This window comes from Danio rerio, chromosome 5, assembly GCF_052040795.2.
Source record: "Danio rerio strain M-AB ecotype USA chromosome 5, GRCz13ab, whole genome shotgun sequence".
Taxonomy (NCBI): Eukaryota; Metazoa; Chordata; class Actinopteri; order Cypriniformes; family Danionidae; genus Danio; species Danio rerio.
This window is the reverse complement of record NC_141025.1, coordinates 8,428,494-8,447,500: the sequence shown is the minus strand read 5'-3', so window position 1 is coordinate 8,447,500 and position 19,007 is coordinate 8,428,494. Positions and strand designations below refer to the sequence as shown.

General features: G+C 39.5%; 1 protein-coding gene across 3 annotated transcripts in view; it reads left to right on the top strand.

The window, feature by feature from the left end:
• Positions 1 to 19,007, top strand: part of bmpr1ba (bone morphogenetic protein receptor type 1Ba) — a 146,104-nt gene that overhangs the window by 32,526 nt on the left and 94,571 nt on the right. For all 3 annotated transcript variants that reach the window (XM_087251244.2, XM_087251245.2, NM_131457.2), the window contains 1 exon segment: positions 18,725 to 18,791. The gene's annotated coding sequence lies outside the window, so the exon portion shown is untranslated.

Below are 19,007 nucleotides of genomic sequence, written 5' to 3'. Positions count from 1 at the left end.
AATAAATAAACACTTTTTTTTTAACATTGGATTTTTTAAACACAACAATGACAAATGTTTTTTCTGACCACGTCGCTTTCTGAAAAAAGAAAGTGCTTTAAATGACGATTTTTTTGTTGATATTTAGAAGAAATGTTACTTCTACACTACCTGACAAAAGCCGCCTAGCCAAGTTTTAGGAACGACAAATAATAATTTGACTTCTAGTTGATCATTTGGTATCAGAAGTGGCTTATATAAAAGACAAAGGGCTCTAGCATTCTTGCTGGACTTCCAGAGTTCATCAAGATTCTTTGGATTCATCTTCAATGCCTCCTCCTTCATCTTACCCCAGACATGCTCAATAATCTTCATATCTGGTTGGGCTGGCCAATCCTGAAGCACCTTGACCTGCTTTGCCTTCAGGAACTTTGATGTGGAGGCTGAAGTATGAGAAGGAGCGCTATCCTGCTGAAGAATTTGCCCTCTCCTGTGGTTTGCAATGTAATGGGTAGCAGAAATGTCTTGATACCTCAGGCTGTTGATGTCGCCATCCACTCTGCAGATCTCTCCATACTGAATGTAACCCCAAACCATGAGTTTTCTTCACCAAACTTGGGTCCATGCGGGTTCCAGTACGTCTTCTGCAGTATTTGTGATGATTGGGATGCAGATCAACAGATGATTCATCTGAAAAATCGACCTTCTGCCACTTTTCTAAATGATCAACTGAAAAACATTATGCCCCCTAAAAACATTTGGATATTACGTAAAGATCATGCTCCATGAAGATAACTAGTAAATTCTCTGCTGCAAATGTATAAAAACTCTTTCAAGTTTCTGATTAGCCATCTGAGTCTCTAAGCACTTAGTGTAGACAACTTTAAAGCCGATTTTCTCAGTATTTAGAGTTTTTTTTTAACCCTCAGATTCCAGATTTTCAAATAGTTGTGTATTGGGCAGATATTGTCATATTGTAACAATGTAAACATCATCTGAATGCTGAACAAAAAAGCTTTCTATTGATGTATAATTCTCCATTTTTATAAAAATTCACAAAAAATTCCTAAAAATGAACACTTATGACTGGTTTGGGACTGTTAGAGCTGCACATTGATGGATTTGCTCTTCAGTGTTTGCACTTTCACCAGTGAAAATTAAGCTACACTAAACTGAACTTTAACTCAACTGAACTTTAAACTGGACTGACAAATGTTCAGTTTACTAGAACTTCTTTGTGAAGCTGCTTTGACACAATCTACAGTGTAAAAGTGTATGAACTGATTTGAATTGAATTTTGGGATCCAGCTTCACATATTGAGACTAACTCAAACCCATATTTTATAAATACAGCAGGGCTCGAAATTGCGACAATTTTGGTTGCATATGCACCCGAAAATTAATCTATGCAACCTCATAATATATATGGGAGCTTTAGTGCGACTGCAGATAATGGTTGTAGTGCGACCTGTTTTGATATTTTCTAAAAACGTGCTGAATCGCTCTTCCCTGCCGCTATATTGGTTCATATTAGCTGTCAATCACTCAAGGTATTCCGCTGTCAGATGACAGGGAAGGAGCTTTTATGACCACAGGAAATGCAAACGGCTGAAGAGTAAAAACTTAAAGCACACAGGTTTGCAAACCCCACCTAAAGTTGAGGCGCAGATGAGAGCGATCATGACGTGGGGAATATTGATCTGCCAGCTGAGATCAATCGAGTACGTGCTTTTCGGAGAAAGCGCCCGAATCTCGATGCGTTGCATTCACTGCGTGTTCAGCGCAAATGTCTGCTAAAAGTCAAATCTAATACTGTACATATCATCGCCAAAGAAGCTCGCCTTTACTAAGTTTACACTGAAACTGCGGCTCATAACAAACAGTGGTATTGTGCCGGTGGTTATCGCAAGAATCCTGCTCTGCCTGCTCATAAATTGGGTCGGCTGACTCGCCTGCTTTTCCACAAACACAGAAAAATGAAGATCAGCTCAGATTGAACAGTTAAATTGACACAAACTGAAACCAAAACTTTTAAAGAGTGATAGAAGTGAGACTTTACTTACTTTCTTTTGTCTATTCTTTCCTGAGGTGTATATTATTATTTTTTTATTTAGTTACTGATGACTGTTTTGCAGCTTTCAGCCTTGAATTTAATTATTTATTATAATCTTTTGTTTGTTTTGTAGCAGCAATATAATTTATTAAACTGACAAGCATATATAAACAGCAGTACAAAATAAATATTTCTTACTGCAGTGCTTCATTTTTGTTTGATGCAAACTATACATTTACTTTTCATAAAGTAACAGACTTTTTATAGCAGATAACTTGCATTCAAGCACATTCAAGGCAGCATGATGATGACAAATGTAATTCATTGTTACTATTATTGTCATTTTTATCATCATTAATATTTTATAATTATTCAACATTCATTTTGGAATTATTGCACACAAATATTAATGTCATCTCAGCATTAGTTAGATAGTTGTTTCTGGTTTTTGTTAGTCCTAATTGATGTTGTTTTAAAATACAATAAATCCTTGAAAATACAATTTGCAGCGGTGCTCATTCATTTTTGGTGGGTTCTCCTAAAATTTTTCTGGTGCTCCTAAATTTTTTCTGGTGCTTAGTTGGGAGCACTGGTGCTACCAAGTAAAAAAGTAAATTTCGAGCCCTGGTTACAGTACAGTAAATCCATAAAAGCTGAGAATTTCCAAGTGCTTTCTTATCATTTTTCCATTGCTCTATATACAGTTGAAGTCAGAAATATTTGTCATGATGACAGTAAATAATATTTGACTAGATATTTTTCAAGACACTTCTAAACAGCTAAAAAGTGACATTTAAATCTTAACTAGGTTAATTAGGTTGAAGTTAGGGTAATTAGGCAAGCCATTATATGACTGGGTTGTTCTGAAGAAAATCGAAAATTAAAATAATGTTTAAGAGAGATAATAACATTAACCTTAAAATAATAAAAAAAAAAAATTAAAACTGCTTTTATTCTAGCCGAAATAAAACAAATAAGACTTTCTCCAGAAGAAAAAATATTATAGGAATTAATGTGAAAAATTCATTGCTCTGTTAAACGTCATTTGAGAAATATTTGAAAAAGAAATTCACGAATAATTCTGACTTCAACTATATGTATATAGCATCACAGGAGCACAGGCAAGCACCATTCACATATGCAGCTGTACACCGTAATGTAGTTATCACATGGGACATTATACAGATGCCCTGCTGTGCTCTTATACGTTCATGATTGGCTATTAAGATTGATTTAGCACCCTTCCGGTCTGCCATTCCCCTTCTCCAGTACTCACGTCTGTTAAAGAGCTTATGCTAGTTGAGTTTCATTGCTTCCTGTCTCAGAGGCTGGACTGCTGATCAATGCTGTGTGTGTGTGTATGTGCGCGTGTGTGTGTGCATTTGTGTGTGTATGGCGTTACTCATGTGTGCACTTATAAACGCACAAACTGCTGATGGATAACCCTTATATAACCCAATTTAGCTGCATCCCTGAGCTGCAGTTATGCATATGACTGTATCAATTTTTTTTTGTTGCGATTAATTGCTGAAGCTTTTATCCTGGTATACAGTAGAGCTGCACGATTCTGAATAAAATAAGAATTGTTTATTACTTTGTTTGTTATTATTTAATCATTGATTTATTTTGCTTAGAATAAAGATCACAGTTCTGTAGATCTTTTTTATTTTAATAACAAATGGCAATAAAATAAGACACAATACTGTTTTATTCTGTCAAGTTGAAAGAAATCTAATTGTAATAGGGGGGTAACAACAAAACTCATAGTCAAATGAGCAATGTTACACAATCAGCTGTGCAATATGGCTGTATATCGTCACTGGTGGGAGGCGTGCGTTGGCTCGAGGCGGCAGGCAGAGTGCCTTAGTGACCCACTAGTGTCATTACACAGTCATATTGCACTGCTACGAGTGTAATATTGCATTTATACAACAGATTAATGGCATAATTTTGGTGCATTAATAGACAACAAAATAATAGATATCGTTACAGGCCTAAATGTGACTTTTTTTTTAACCCAATGTTATTGTAACCCAAATATTTCTATATAGCTTTAAATGCTTTTATTTAAATTTTTAGACTTTTGTTTTAAAAGCCCATTAAATTGGCTGATATAATACCAGTGTTTCCTCTAGGATTTTTTTCCAGCGGTGGCGGCAGGCCTTTTTTTTTTTTACACAGATCTACAAACTACCCGTGGCATTATTTCAATGACAAATGTCGTGAGCGCAATATTACGAGATCGCATTTATGTTATAGCCTACGAGCATTCAAATTTGTTCGATTGGCGTGCGCGCCTCCTCTGCTCGTGCACAAAACTTCTTGCACGCCCCCTCAAATATACACTGCTCAAGCGCAGATCTTCTTGTGCGCTCTCAAATAAACGCTGCTGAAGTGCGATTTAGTGCATTTATGTAACAAGTATGTCTTCAACATTTATTAGATTTGCTGGGAATATTTATAAATGTCTCCAACAGACCTACAGAGCGGCATTAATTTATCTTGAAGTAATTGAAACGGCTTTACGTCGTGTTTGCTGGCCTCACGCATAACGCATCTGTCAGTCAGTCAATCAGCACGTTACCTTAAAGGGTTAAACAAATGACGCACAGCACTACTACGGTTACAGAAAAGTTTGCGCTGTTATAATTCACTTACCTTTAAATACATTTTGATGCGATTATCACTCGCTATTAAAAACAGGACTGAATGTTTTGAATGAAAAGCTGTAATGTAGCCGTGGCAGGATCAATTTTGGCGTGGCGCCCCGCCATGGAAGGTAGCGGGAACCATGTATACAGTATATAAATTACCAAAGTGATTTTCAGATATTTTCTTTCTTTTTCTGCTTGATGTGTTTCATTGAGCTCTTCAAATATCACCGCAGATAATCCTGTATCTGTGCGCTTGTCTGCCGAGTGTAATAGTCTAGTATATTAGTGGTGTTGTGAAGCTTTGCTGATGGCATCTATTGTTCTGAAGTATCTTCACAGACAATAGCAGCTTTCAACACGGCCAGTGTTGTTCTGTGTGTGTTAAAGCTCAGCGTGAGAGAAGAGATGTGAGTATAATCCTTCAGTGACTCGCGCTGAAATAGAGACGTCTGTCACACACACACGCGCACACACACACAATGTACTTAGCTAAATAAATCAGTACATAATATTGACTTATATTGTCTTTTGTTTATAGTTTTATATATTATATGCATTTTTGAACCCCTCACAGGAAACTAACTGCATCTTTACTGTTTCAATAAGCCTCCTTTATTTTATTTTTACCAGTTTTGCGAATGAGGAACACCCTCAAGGGAGGTTTCTGGAGATTTTGTCATGTTTTGCTCACTTTTGGGTACAAATTTTCCCTTTGGTTTAGTATGGACAGAAAGGCACACACACACACACGTAGAAACACACAGATATAGAAACACACACACATACATTGAAACACACAGACACACATAGAAACACAAACACACATACACACACATAGAAACACACAGACACACACCCACATGGAAATACACAAACAGACACACACCCACATGGAAATACACAAACACACACACACATAGAAACGCACAGATATAGAAACACCCACACACATTGAAACACACAGACGCCCAAATAAACAGAAACACACACACACACATACACACACATAGAAACACACACACAGACACACACATGGAAATACACAAACACATAGAAACACACACGCACACACACATAAAATCACAGACACATTCATACTGTAGAAACACATGCACTTATATACACATAGAAACGCACACAAACACACACGTAGAAACACACACACAGTAACACGTAAAAAGACACACACGCACACACACATAGAAACACAGACACATATATACTAGAGAAACACACACACACACTTATGTACACATAGAAACACACCAAACACATGTAGAAACACACACACAGTAACACATACAAAAAACACACACACATAGAAACACAGACAAATATATACTATAGAAACACTTACACTTAACACTTATATACACATAGAAACACACACAAACACATACAAAGGAACACACACACATAGAAACACACGCACACACACATAGAAACACAAACACGCACACAGTAACACATACAAAGAAACACATACAAATAGAAACACATGCAAACACGCATAGAAACACAGACACATATATTCTATAGAAACACACACACTTATATACTCAAAAAAACACACACAAACAGACACACACATAGAAAGACACATACGGACACACACACAAGCATACAAATGTACACAGAAACATACGCACACACACATAGAAACACATGCATAGAAACATACAAACACACAAATGCACACAAACATAGAAACCCACTCGCACTTACACGCACACAAACACACTTGTAAGTGTTCATAGAAACACACAGACACGCATACTGTACATGGAAACACATGCACACAAACACACACTTACATAGAAATACACAGAAACACACACATATAAACATACAAACACACAAATTTACATAGAAACACACACACATAGAAATACACAGGTGCACATAGAAAAACACACATACGCACACAGAGAGACAAAAACACACACAGACACATATACATAATGTAGAAACACATAGACCCATATACATGTAGAAACACATACATAGAAGCACACTTACATAGAAACACACACACACACACACACACACGCACGCACACACACACACACACACACAGAGACACACATATATACACACACACACACACACTACACATACATGTATATACACACAAACACAGGCATAGAAACACAGACACACACACAAGCACACACTCAGATGCAAACACACTCACACCTACACACACACACACACACACACACACACACATTCATAAAGTACGTGCATAGAAACACGCACCTACACGCATTTAAATACACAGGTGCACATAGAAAAACACACATACGCACACAGAGAGACAAAAACACACACAGACACATATACATAATGTAGAAACACATAGACCCATATACATGTAGAAACACATACATAGAAGCACACTTACATAGAAACACACACACACACACACACACACGCACGCACACACACACACACACACACACATATATATACACATACATGTATATACACACAAACACAGTCATAGAAACACAGACACACACACAAGCACACAGAAACACACACACACTCAGATGCAAACACACTCACACCTACACACACACACACACACACACACATTCATAAAGTATGTGCATAGAAACACGCACCTACACGTATTTAAATAAACACTTACATAGAATTACACCGACAAACATACATAGAAACACACACACACCCACCTACGTACACAGACAAACACACATACACACGTAGAAACACACTGACATACACACACACACTCACACACACACACCTACACACACACACACACCTACACACACACACCTACACACACACACCTACACACACACACACACACACACACACACACACACACATACAGTACATGCATAGAAAGACGGACCTACACACATTTACATACACACTTGCATAGAATTACACCGACAAATATGCATAGAAACACACACACACACACACCTACGTACAAAGACAAAGACACATACGAACGTAGAAACACACTCAGACATACACACAAGTAGAAACACACACACACACTCACACCTCAGCCACACTGAAGCTCAGGGGAAAGGCTTCACAGTGCATTGGCTTTTACGGGCGTCCCGTTTGGCAGTTGGGTAAAATATTCCGGAGCTAAAATTAGCAGCACGACACAAAGACCCTCATTGAGCTGAAGGTCTGGCACGGACAGCGAAATCACAGCAAACCTGTCCAAAGCGTAAGAACAGCTGAACGGCGAGAGCACATCTCCAGATAAAGCGTCCTGAGAGCGAGGTCAATCTGATAGCGGCTCAATCAGACACACTTCACACTCCAATCCGTATGATGACGCGCTCTAATCCACAGCACAGCAACAACACCACTCACCCTGCACAATACAAAGGATTCCCTCACAAGTGTGTGCGTTTGTGTTTATATGTGTGGGTTTGTATGTGTGTGGATGTCGTTTTGTAAATACTTAACCATATTTTGATGATAAATTTGTACCCAAGAGTGAGACCTGAAACAAATTCCAGAAACCTCCATTTTAGGGACTTCCCTGTTTGTAAAACGTAAAAATAAAGTAAATTAAGTTTTTACGAAATTGCAAAGGGTAGGTTTGTGCATATAATAAAATAAAAATGAAATGCATAAAACTGTAAAAAAAATACTGTATAAATCTTCATTATGGCCTCTATTTTAATGATCTAGATGCAAAGTCTAAAGCGCATAGTTGAATAGTATTAAGGGAGCGTCTGAATCTACTTTTGCTATTTTAAGGACGGAAAAATACGCTCTGCACCTCAGCGCATGGTTTAACAGGGTTGTGCTTATTCGCTTAATGAGTTCTAGGTATGTTTTAAGCATAACATGCACTAAACCAATCAGAGTCTCATCTCCCATTCCCTTTAGGAGTCAGTTGTGTGACGCCATGGCGCATTTGCTATTTACGTGACAACTTTGTAAGTGGAAAACTGAACGCTTCACTAGTGAGTTAAACAGAGCATCTGCAGCGCAAGGACAAAGAACAAGCCTCCTCCATTCAGCCTCTATTTTTTTTTTTTTTTTTTTAACTTGTAAAGGTTTAGAGTAGTAAGCTGAGGTTAGAAAATGCATGTAATCTATCAAACTATAAAAAAACTATAAGTCTATGGGGGCTGTCACATCTGTAGTTCACTGCATTTGGTCCGCACCAAGGGTAATAAAAGATACATTGTTGCATCTTCTGCCGTCTTTGGGTCGTTTTTACACCACACTGCTGGCTTTGGTCTGAACCTGTTGAAACGAACCAAAATGCAGTCATCTGTCAAAATCCACATCTCTCATTGGCCAGATGTTGTTGAACATATTTCCTAAACTGCTTATTGATTGGTTAGAATTCACATGCGGGAAAATGCCAATGAACTCCCGCACGTAAACAAAACTGGCAGACACAAAATGTCGCTTTTTATTATGGAGGGACGACTGCGCTGACTGATTGTATCCCTGCTTTGGACAAACTATACATTTCGAGAATGAAGCGCGGCCGCGGCTGGAAAACTGTTTAATGCGTCGCTCGTCACTTCAGGAGGAGGCGTGAATTAATTTAGCTAAACTGCGAAAGGGTCATCTTGCGGAAATATTACCAACGATCCATCAGGGAATGTTTTCCTCTCTCTCTCTCTCTCAGTTGGTAAAGCGCGGTCAAAAAATATTTTTCCTTCATATCCCATAATGCACAGCGCATCGGACAACGGCAGCTGAATTGGTCCAAAAGGCGCAGGACTTTTTGCGGTTGGACCTGTTTTAGTAAGGATCATATTCTCACCACAAACAAACCGCTCCAGGGTTTATTTGAAAGCGTACAGAGACCACCTCTTCAAGCAGGTCTTGGTATGGCTATTTGGTCCGCTTTTGGTGCGCACTCAAGTACGATTGCTGCATTCTCACCTGCCCAAACGAACCGTACCAAAAGGGGAAACAAACTCTAGAGCAATTCAATCGAACTAAATAAGGCAGGTGTGAAAGCACCCTAAGAGGAGAGAGAGGATGAGGAAATGAAGAGTGTTGCGCGCGTGTGTGTGCGCGTGTGTGCGCGTGTGTGCGCGTGTGTGCGCGTGTGTGTGCGTGTGTGTGCGTGTGTGTGCGCGTGTGTGCGCGTGTGTGTGCGTGTGTGCGTGTGTGCGTGTGTGCGCGTGTGTGTGTGTGTGTGTGTGTGTGTCTGTGTGTGTGTGTGTGAACAGGTTTGGGTGACCTACAGGGACACAAATTTGTGTAATGATATGGATATAACGTAGGTATTATAACATTCACATAACTTATGAAGATATGCCTTATGTATTTGTAACTCAAAACCTACACTGTAAAAATGGTATGCTTATTTGGTCCGCTTTTGGTGCGCACTCGAGTACGATTGCTGCATTCTCACCTACCCAAACGAACCACACCAAAAGTGAAAACGAACTCTAGTGCGATTAAATCGAACTAAATAAGGCAGGTGTGAAAGCACCCTATGTTATCTAATGATTAAGATTACTGTGTTTGTGTGTGTGTGTGTGTGTGTGTGGTTGTGTATGTGTGTGTTTGTGTGTGTGTGTGTGTTGTGTGTGTTTCTGTGGGATGTCTTTCTGCGTGTCTTTGTTTACCTACTTAGCCATGTTTTATTAACAAATTTGTACCCAAAAGCAAGAACAGCCTAACAAGATCTCCAGAAACCTCCTTATGCTTTCTCTTTTGTAGAACTGATGCAGATTTCGAAATTGTAAAGATGCAAAACGTTTTCTTTGAGGGGTTGATTTAAGTTAGAAAGTGCACAAAATATTTAAAGCTATATATATAAACGGATTGATATAAGCTGAATATAAATCTGTGTGTATGTGTGCACCTGCTATTCACCACATTTTGAGAACCAAAAATCCCCACAAGTATAGCAGTATCAGTTATTTTACCTTATGGGGAATTTTTCTGGTCCTCATAATGAAATCAGCTCATTAATCATCAATAATGAAATATTTTGAAAATGTATTATCTGTGAGAATCATTGGTTTAGGGGTAGAGTCGTGGGAAAATGACAGAATATACAATCTGTACAGTATAAACATCACTATGTCTATGGCAAGTCCCCATAAAACATGAAAGCCTGTATATAAAAACAATATAAGTCTATGTTATGTCCTGATGAATATAAGCTGAATACAGATCTGTGTGTGTGTATGTGTGCACCTGCTATTCACTGCATTTTGGGGACCAATTATCATCACAAGTAAAGCAGTATCAGTTTTTTTTAAAGTTATGGGGATTTTTTTTGGTTCTTATAATGAAATCAGCTTATAAATCATCATCATCATCATCAATAATGAAATATTTTGAAAATGTGTTATCTGTGAGGGTCAATGGTTTAGGGGTAGAGTAGTAAGAAAATGACAAAATATACAATCTGTACAGTATAAACATCATCACGTTTATGGCAAGTCCCCATAAAACATGAAAACATGTATATAAAAACAATTTAAGTCTATGTTATGTCCTGATTAATATAAGCTGAATACAGATCTGTGTGCATGTGTGCACCTGCTATTCACAACATTTTAGGGACCAAATATCCCCACAGCTATAGCCGTATCAGTTATTGTTATGTCTATGGCAAGTCCCCATAAAACATGAAAACCTAATATGTGTGTTGTTCTTACTGCAATTGGCAGGTTTGTGTGTGTGTCTTTCCTCTAGAGTGTTAAGACACACCTAGTCTGCGCTGTTTTTTTTTTTTTTTTTTTGTGATTTAACTTGGCGGATGATAAAATAGGCCAAAAATTTCCCAGACGCTGAAGCAGTAGATGCTGTAAAATGTGCTTTTTAATGAAAACTTGAGTCCTGCAGGTTCGGACAGTAACAGCTGGTGGAGTCATTCAGGTTCATGAGCAGGGGATTGTGGGTTTTTGTGAAATGAACAATGTGCACCGGTCTTGAGGTACTCTGCTCTAGAAAGAATCAGAAAATGACAAGAATTGGAAGTCTTTTGTCACATGTAGGCCTTTCACAATAATCATTTACATTTAGTCATTTAGCTGACGCTTTTATCCAAAGCGACTTACAAATGAGGACAAGGAAGCAATTTACACAACTATAAGAGCAACAATGAATAAGTGCTATAGGCAAGTTTCAGGTCTGTAAAGTGTAAGGAAAGCATTAGTAATTTATTTATTTTTTGAGTACAATTAGTGGTATATACAGAGAGGCAACTGCAGATTAGGAAGCGAAGTGGAGACTAAATAGTTGAGTTTTTAGTCGTTTTTTGAAGACAGCAAGTGACTCTGCTGTACTGATGCAGTTAGGGAGTTCATTCCACCAACTGGGCAGATTGAACGCGAGAGTTCGGGAAAGTGATTTCTTCCCTCTTTGGAATGGAACCACGAGGCGACGTTCATTCACAGAACGCAAGTTTCTGAAGGGCACATAGATCTGCTGAAGTGAGAGCAGATACGGAACAGCAAAGCCAGAGGTCGCTTTGTAGGCAAACAACAGAGCTTTGAATTTGATGCGAGCAGCAACTGGCTGCCAGTACAAACGGATGAGCAGCGGAGTGACATGTGCTCTTTTAGGTTCATTAAAGACCACTCGTGCTGCTGCATTCCGAGGCAGCTGAAGAGGTTTGATAGAGTTAGCTGGAAGCCTGGCTAGTAGAAAGTTGCAATAATCCAGTCTGGAGAGAACAAGAGCTTGATCAAGGAGTTGAGCTGCATGTTCAGATAAGAAGAGTTGGACCTTTCTGATGTTATAGAGTGCGAATCTGCAAGATCGAGCAGTTCTAGAAAATGTGGTCAGAGAAGTTTAATTAAGTTATGGACTTATCACAACATATGGACATGCCATTTTTGGTGATGCAATATATATCAGCCATACATAAAAAAACTATTCTTGCAACATTTCAGCTGATTGTGCAACATCTCTATCTCTATTAGAGGCGTCAGTGTCAGTATAGTTAAAAAAACACTGTAGTATTTACTATAAATTACTGTAGTATAATTTAGGGTTGGGCAATGTCGACCGATTTGGCATCGTACGATGTCTATTGTGAAACATCGTGATGCATGATGATATCGTCTTCAAAGGCGGAGGTGAATTAATTATTTATGAATATTTAATTAATTCATAACAAATGTATTATTTGTAGCCTACCGTTTCAACTACCTGACCCGTATGGTCTTTGTTTTTCAAATATCCAGATCATAAATTAATAAAGATAAGTTGCACACAAATCACCACCTGGCAATCACTTTTTTCAAGGGAGGTTGGTCGGTAAAAAAGGTGCACAACCAACAGTATCTGAGGTTTTCACTAAAATTACTAAGTACAAGTGTGAAAGTGAAAAACTGAAGCAGTGTACTGACGCTGTGACGCGTTACCTGATAGATTCAAAAGACATAAAAGTCGTTAGATAGAGACGAGACTAATTAAATATCCCCTTTAACAACTATAGTGAGACGCCATCCAGCGGCACATGCTTAATAAACTGTCCAAGTGTGTGTGTGTGTGTGTGTGTGTGTGTGGTCATTTGATGTTTGTTTTCAGCGGACGGAGGGCTGTTCAGAAATGCTAGGTAAAACACGGTGTGGTAGTGGATCATTTTTGTTGTAAAATGCCATTTTAACACTAAGACGTATTACCGTACGTTCACACCGAAAGCGGCGAGAGCATCCAAGGTCACTCTGGCCGCTGTCTGCCTTCAGCTCCGGCGGCGAGAGCGTCAATACTCGCTACATTGAGTTTTATATACATCTCGTATTTAAAGGAGCCGTTGCAGCATATCAGTTACATTCCTGCATAAAACAGCGTGAAAATGTTGCGCACTTCTTATCAAATTCATATAACAATGGAAGATCAAGTTGCGTGTGGTGTGGCTTTGCTCTATTTATCCAATATTTGTCCATATGTCTGAAATATCCTGAAGCAGCTAACGTTATACTGTTTTGTACTGTCGCGTGAGTTTCCCGCTTTTTTTAAGATAAATTTAAATAACAATATTGAACATCAGTAACTCGCCAGTAACTTATTTAATGCATGTTCCTGTAAAAAAAACATTGTAAATAATTGGAAACCGGCGACCGCAATCATCAAACCCTTGGGAACAACTGTGGTCGAAACCAAAGTTCACAGGTCTGTGTTCTCTGAACTCCTGTCAAGCGGTGGACGTCTTCATTCTGATTGCTTGCCGGCGAACCACGTCATAGCTCATTACCATAAAGTTGACTTGATTTCAACTCTCCTCGACGCCCACGCCGGAGAAGACGCGCCGCGCTGCTCCTCGCCACTTATCGCCGCCGGCTCTCATTGAAACTGAATGACTTAAAGCTACTTTGACGCTCTCGCCGCTTTCGGTGTGAACGTACGCTTAGTGTAAATGGGGTCTAAGTGTGTGGTTTTCTCGAGCGATGTTTGCGCCGATGCCGGCTCAGCATCATGTTGTCTATCGGCCCAACCCTAGTATAATTTCATGTTGGTGTCTGACAACTGAAAATAGATCCGGTAGCAGTTATCGCAGCCTCTGTTTCTCTTTACCTTGCACTTTTAACATTTATTATTATTTATTTAGATTATGCCTTTTCACATTCTGATTCCTATGGAGGCAATCTAGAGCCATATATACTTGCAACATAAAAGAAAGTTTTGCAAACAAAAAAGAAATCTCAAAAAATCTTAAAGAATCGCAAGGGGAAAATTGAGCTTGAAAAAATAAAATGAAATTTTGCAAACAAAAATAAAGAACTGCAAATAAAAATCAAGTTTTTAAAAATATACATATATTTGCTAAATAATTGTATCCAGTATTGTCTTTACAAAACCCCTCAAGTCAATTGCAATGCTCATTTTGATTTGCTTTTCAGTCAACCTTGAGTTTGCGATGCTGTTTTCTGTTTGCACTTCACATTTCTGTTCGTTTTACTTTCTGGCCCTGATTTGATAAGGGGGCGGAGTCACATGAACTGGGGCGTGTACAGCACACCCAGACATGCCTCCTTTTCACCTTATTCTCCGCGTATTCATTCATTTTCTTGTCGGCTTAGTCCCCTCATTAATCCGGGGTCACCACAGCGGAATGAACCGCCAACTTATTCAGCAAGTTTTCACGCAGCGGATGCCCTTCCAGCCGCATCCCATCTCTGGGAAACATCCACACACTCATACACTACGGACAATTTAGCCTACCCAGTACACAGGGAACGCAGGGAGAACATGCAAACTCCACACAGAAACGCCAACTGAGCCGAGGCTAGAACCAGCGACCCAGCGACCTTCTTACAGCACTCCCTACTGCGCCACTGCTTCGCCCACAGGGGAATGAAATAAACTAAATTGGCTGTAGAGTATGAGTAAGAATGAGAGTGTATGGATGTTGCACTTTCAGCTGCAACCCAGTACTGGGAATACGCTGTATCAAACATATGCTGGATAGGTTGGCGGTTCATTCAGCTGTGGTGATCTCTGTGGTGAATAAAGGGAATGAGCTGATATTTGTACTGTAAGTTTGACCTGGATACTTGGCCACATATAAACAAAAGCAAATGTACTTACTGTAATCCTGTGTGTGTGTGTGTGTGTGTGTGTGTGTGTGTGTGTGTGTGTGTGTGTGTGTGTGTGTGTGTGTGTGTGTGTGTGTGAGAGAGAGAGAGAGCTATGAATGTACACATAATATTTGTTTTTGGCTTGCACTTGTTACTCATATTGAGTTAGAGCTAATGCCTCTAACATATCGTTCTCTCTCTTGTTCTGAAAGGGTTTTCGTTCACAGATTCGATTACATTGACTGACTTGTGACTGCTGCTGATGTAATTGTGACTGAAGTCTTGTGTTTCACATTAGATGTTGTCTTCATTCGTTTGGTGAAAACATGCAGTGACATGACATCAGAAATCAACAGCATCAGGCAGCTAATAATCAGCCAATAACCCTTAACAGCTTTCTCAACGCACTGCTGCGCCTCAGATTAGCTTCATTTTGTGTCCCATGAGAATGAAATCTTCATGCTCTGTGTGTTATTGTAACCAGAAATGAGAAACTGACAACTGGGGTGAGGGTGCAAATGCAGGGTTTTATTAGTGAGGATGGTCAGGCAAGCAATGATCAACACAGGAGCAAACAGCTGTATAAGGGCAATCCAAAGTCGTGGTCGAAATAGCAGGCAAATGGTCAGAAGGCAGGCAGCACACAGGAATAATCAAACAAAACAAAGCAAAGGTTTAAAACACTGGAAGCAAGACAAAGGAAACGTGTTGTAATGTCACTAACTGATAACAAGACTCAGCAACCCCTGCTGAAAAATCCAGCTTAAACCAGCATAGACTGGTTGGCTGGTTTCAGCTAGTCGACCAGCCTGGTTATAGAGGGCTTTTGGCCATTTCCAAAACCCTTTTTGCTGGTTTAAGCTGGATATATCTGGTTTAGGCTGGACTCCGAGCTTGGCTAAGCTGGTTTTAGCTGGTCATCTCCCAGCCTGACCAGCTAAGACCAGGCTGGAAATGATTGGAAATGGGCCTGGAAGTGGCCAAAACCCCTCTAAAACCAGGTTGGGCGACCAGCTAAAACCAGGCAACCAGTCTAGGCTGGTTTAAGCTGGATTTTTCAGCAGGGACTGTGTTTGTGCTCCTTATGTAATGCATTAATCAGTCCTTGAGCAGCTTCAGCTGTGAGAGTGTAATCAGTCTTGATCTGGAACCGGTTGTGTGTGTGTCGTATGACATGGGCTGCGTCCGAAACCGCCTACTACTCAGTAGGTACTGCAATTGAATTTAAACGTACCACTCGGCCGTTAGAAAAGTACATACTATACAGTATAAATGTGAACAGTATGAATGGAATTCGGACGTACTACATCCGCCATTTTGTCATGGTCACGTGACCTACCTGCGTCAGTTGCATCGATTCACGGGGCATCATGGGATAGCTCTGCATGCATGGGATGCACACTTTAGAATCTTGCCGGAAGTAGTAAGTCATCTGGGTACTTCTCGCATACTGATTTTCAAATTCTATGAAGGTCTAGAGGTCTGTGGTGACCCCTGATAAATAAAGGGACTAAGCCGAAGGAAAATTAATGAATAAATGATTGTTTGTTTGGGAATTTAAACAAAAATCTAGTAGATTGTTTATACAATGCTTATATCTAGTAATTTTAATATTTTTTTTTGTAACCTAAAACCCGTAAAAATGTCATATTTTGGGAACATAAGTCATTTTTTTACATACATAAAATGTGTAAAAAGGGCCAGCATTGGTGTACAATGAGAGATGTGATTCCCACATGCTGGATTTTTTGTGGAGGTGTTGGTGAACTAAACTAAATGTTTGTCTTTTTTCACATTATTTCTGACTAAATTTATAAAATATGACTCTTATACCAGTACCATATCAGTTGTTTATTTATATGTTTTGTGGTGTAACTTGTAGTAAGCTGCAACTTATTTTACTTTATGGGGCCATACAAGTCACTTTTATTCATCATCAAAAAAAATAAATAAAAAATGTAATTAAAATCAAGTTCAAACAAGATATATTGTAAAATTTCTACTGTCAATATATCAGAGATGAATTTTGGAATAATAATGTGCTTTGCTAAGCACCTTACATACACTCACCGGCCACTTTATCAGGTACACTGTACTAGTACTGAATTGAGTTACCCCTTTTGCCTTCAGAACTGCCTTAATCCTTCGTGATATAGATTCAACAAGGTACTGGAAATATTCCTCAGAGATTTAGCTCCATATTGACATGAGGATCACACAGTTGCTGCAGATTTGTCGGCTACACATCCATGATGTGAATCTCCCGTTCCACCACATCCCAATGTGCTCTATTGGATTGAGTTCTGATGACTGTGGAGGCCACTTGAGTACAGTGAACTCATTGTCATGTTCAAGAAACCAGTCTAAGATGATTCACGCTTTATGAAATGGTGCGTTATCCTGCTGGAAGTAGCCATCAGAAGATGAGTACACTGTGGTCATAAAATGATGGACATGGTTTGCAACAATACTCAGGTAGGCTGTGGCGTTGACACGATGCTCAATTGGTACCAATGGGCCCAAAAATTGCCAAGAAAGTATCCCCCACACCATTACACCACCACCACCAACCTGAATCATTGATACAAGGCAGAATGGATCCATGCTTTCACATTGTTGATGCCAAATTCTGACCCTACCATCCAAATGTGGCAGCAGAAATTGAGACTCATCAGATCAGGCAACGATTTTCCAATCTTCTATTGTCCAATTTTGGTGAGCCTGTGTGAATTGTAGCCTCAATTTCCTGTTCTGAGCTGACAGGAGTGGCACCCGGTGTGGTCCTCTGCTGCTGTAGCCCATCCGCCTCAAGGTTGGACGTGTTGTGCGTTCAGAGATGCTTTTCTGCAGAGCTCTGCTGTAACGAGTGCTTATTTGAATTACTGCCTTTCTATCAGCTGAAACCAGTCTGGCCATTTTCCTCAGACCTCTGGCATCATGAAGGCATTCTCGCCCACAGAACTGCCGCTCACTGGATATTTTCTCTTTTTCAGACCATTCTCTGTAAACCCTAGAGATGGTTGTGCGTGGAAATCCCAGTAGTATCTGAAATACTCAGACCAGCCCTTCTGGCACCAACAACCATGCCACATTTAAAGTCACTTAAATCACCTTTCTTCCTCATTCTGATGCTTGGTTTGAACTGCAGCAGATCGTCTTGACAATGCCTACATGCCTAAATGCATTGGATTGCTGCCATGTGATTGGCTGATTAGAAATGTGTTAACGAGCAGTTCGATGGGTGTACCTAATAAAGTGGCCGCTGAGTGTAGACAAATTTAAAGTAGATTTTCTATGTATTTGGATTTGATTTTATCCCTCAGATTCTAAATAGTACCGAGGTCAGATATTATCCTATCATAACAATACATCACTGTAAAGATTATTTCTATTTAATTATTTTTCAGATTCCAGGTGACGTATAAACGTAATTTTCAAAAAGAAATGGACATTTATGACTGGTTTTGTGGTCACATAAAGTCTTGTTAACTATAAAACAAATATTCTGTGTCCTCCTGCAGATTTCCAGTGATCGAGGTTTGCTGGTTAATAAGAGCTAATGCACGCTGGACAGCGATACCCGCTCAGGTAAATGCATTCGCACACACTCAATTTCTTTATCTTACATACGTGTTCACTCCTGGTCGAGACCCTCCTGTTACCGGTAACATTTATACCACCGTAACGTGATCAACACGGAAGCTTTAGCTACTCCAAACCAACATGTGCACAAACACACTCCGTATTAGCAGGAGTCTCATAGCTGCTGAGAGGAAGGGAGGTCAGAGGTCGCGCTCGGGGTCG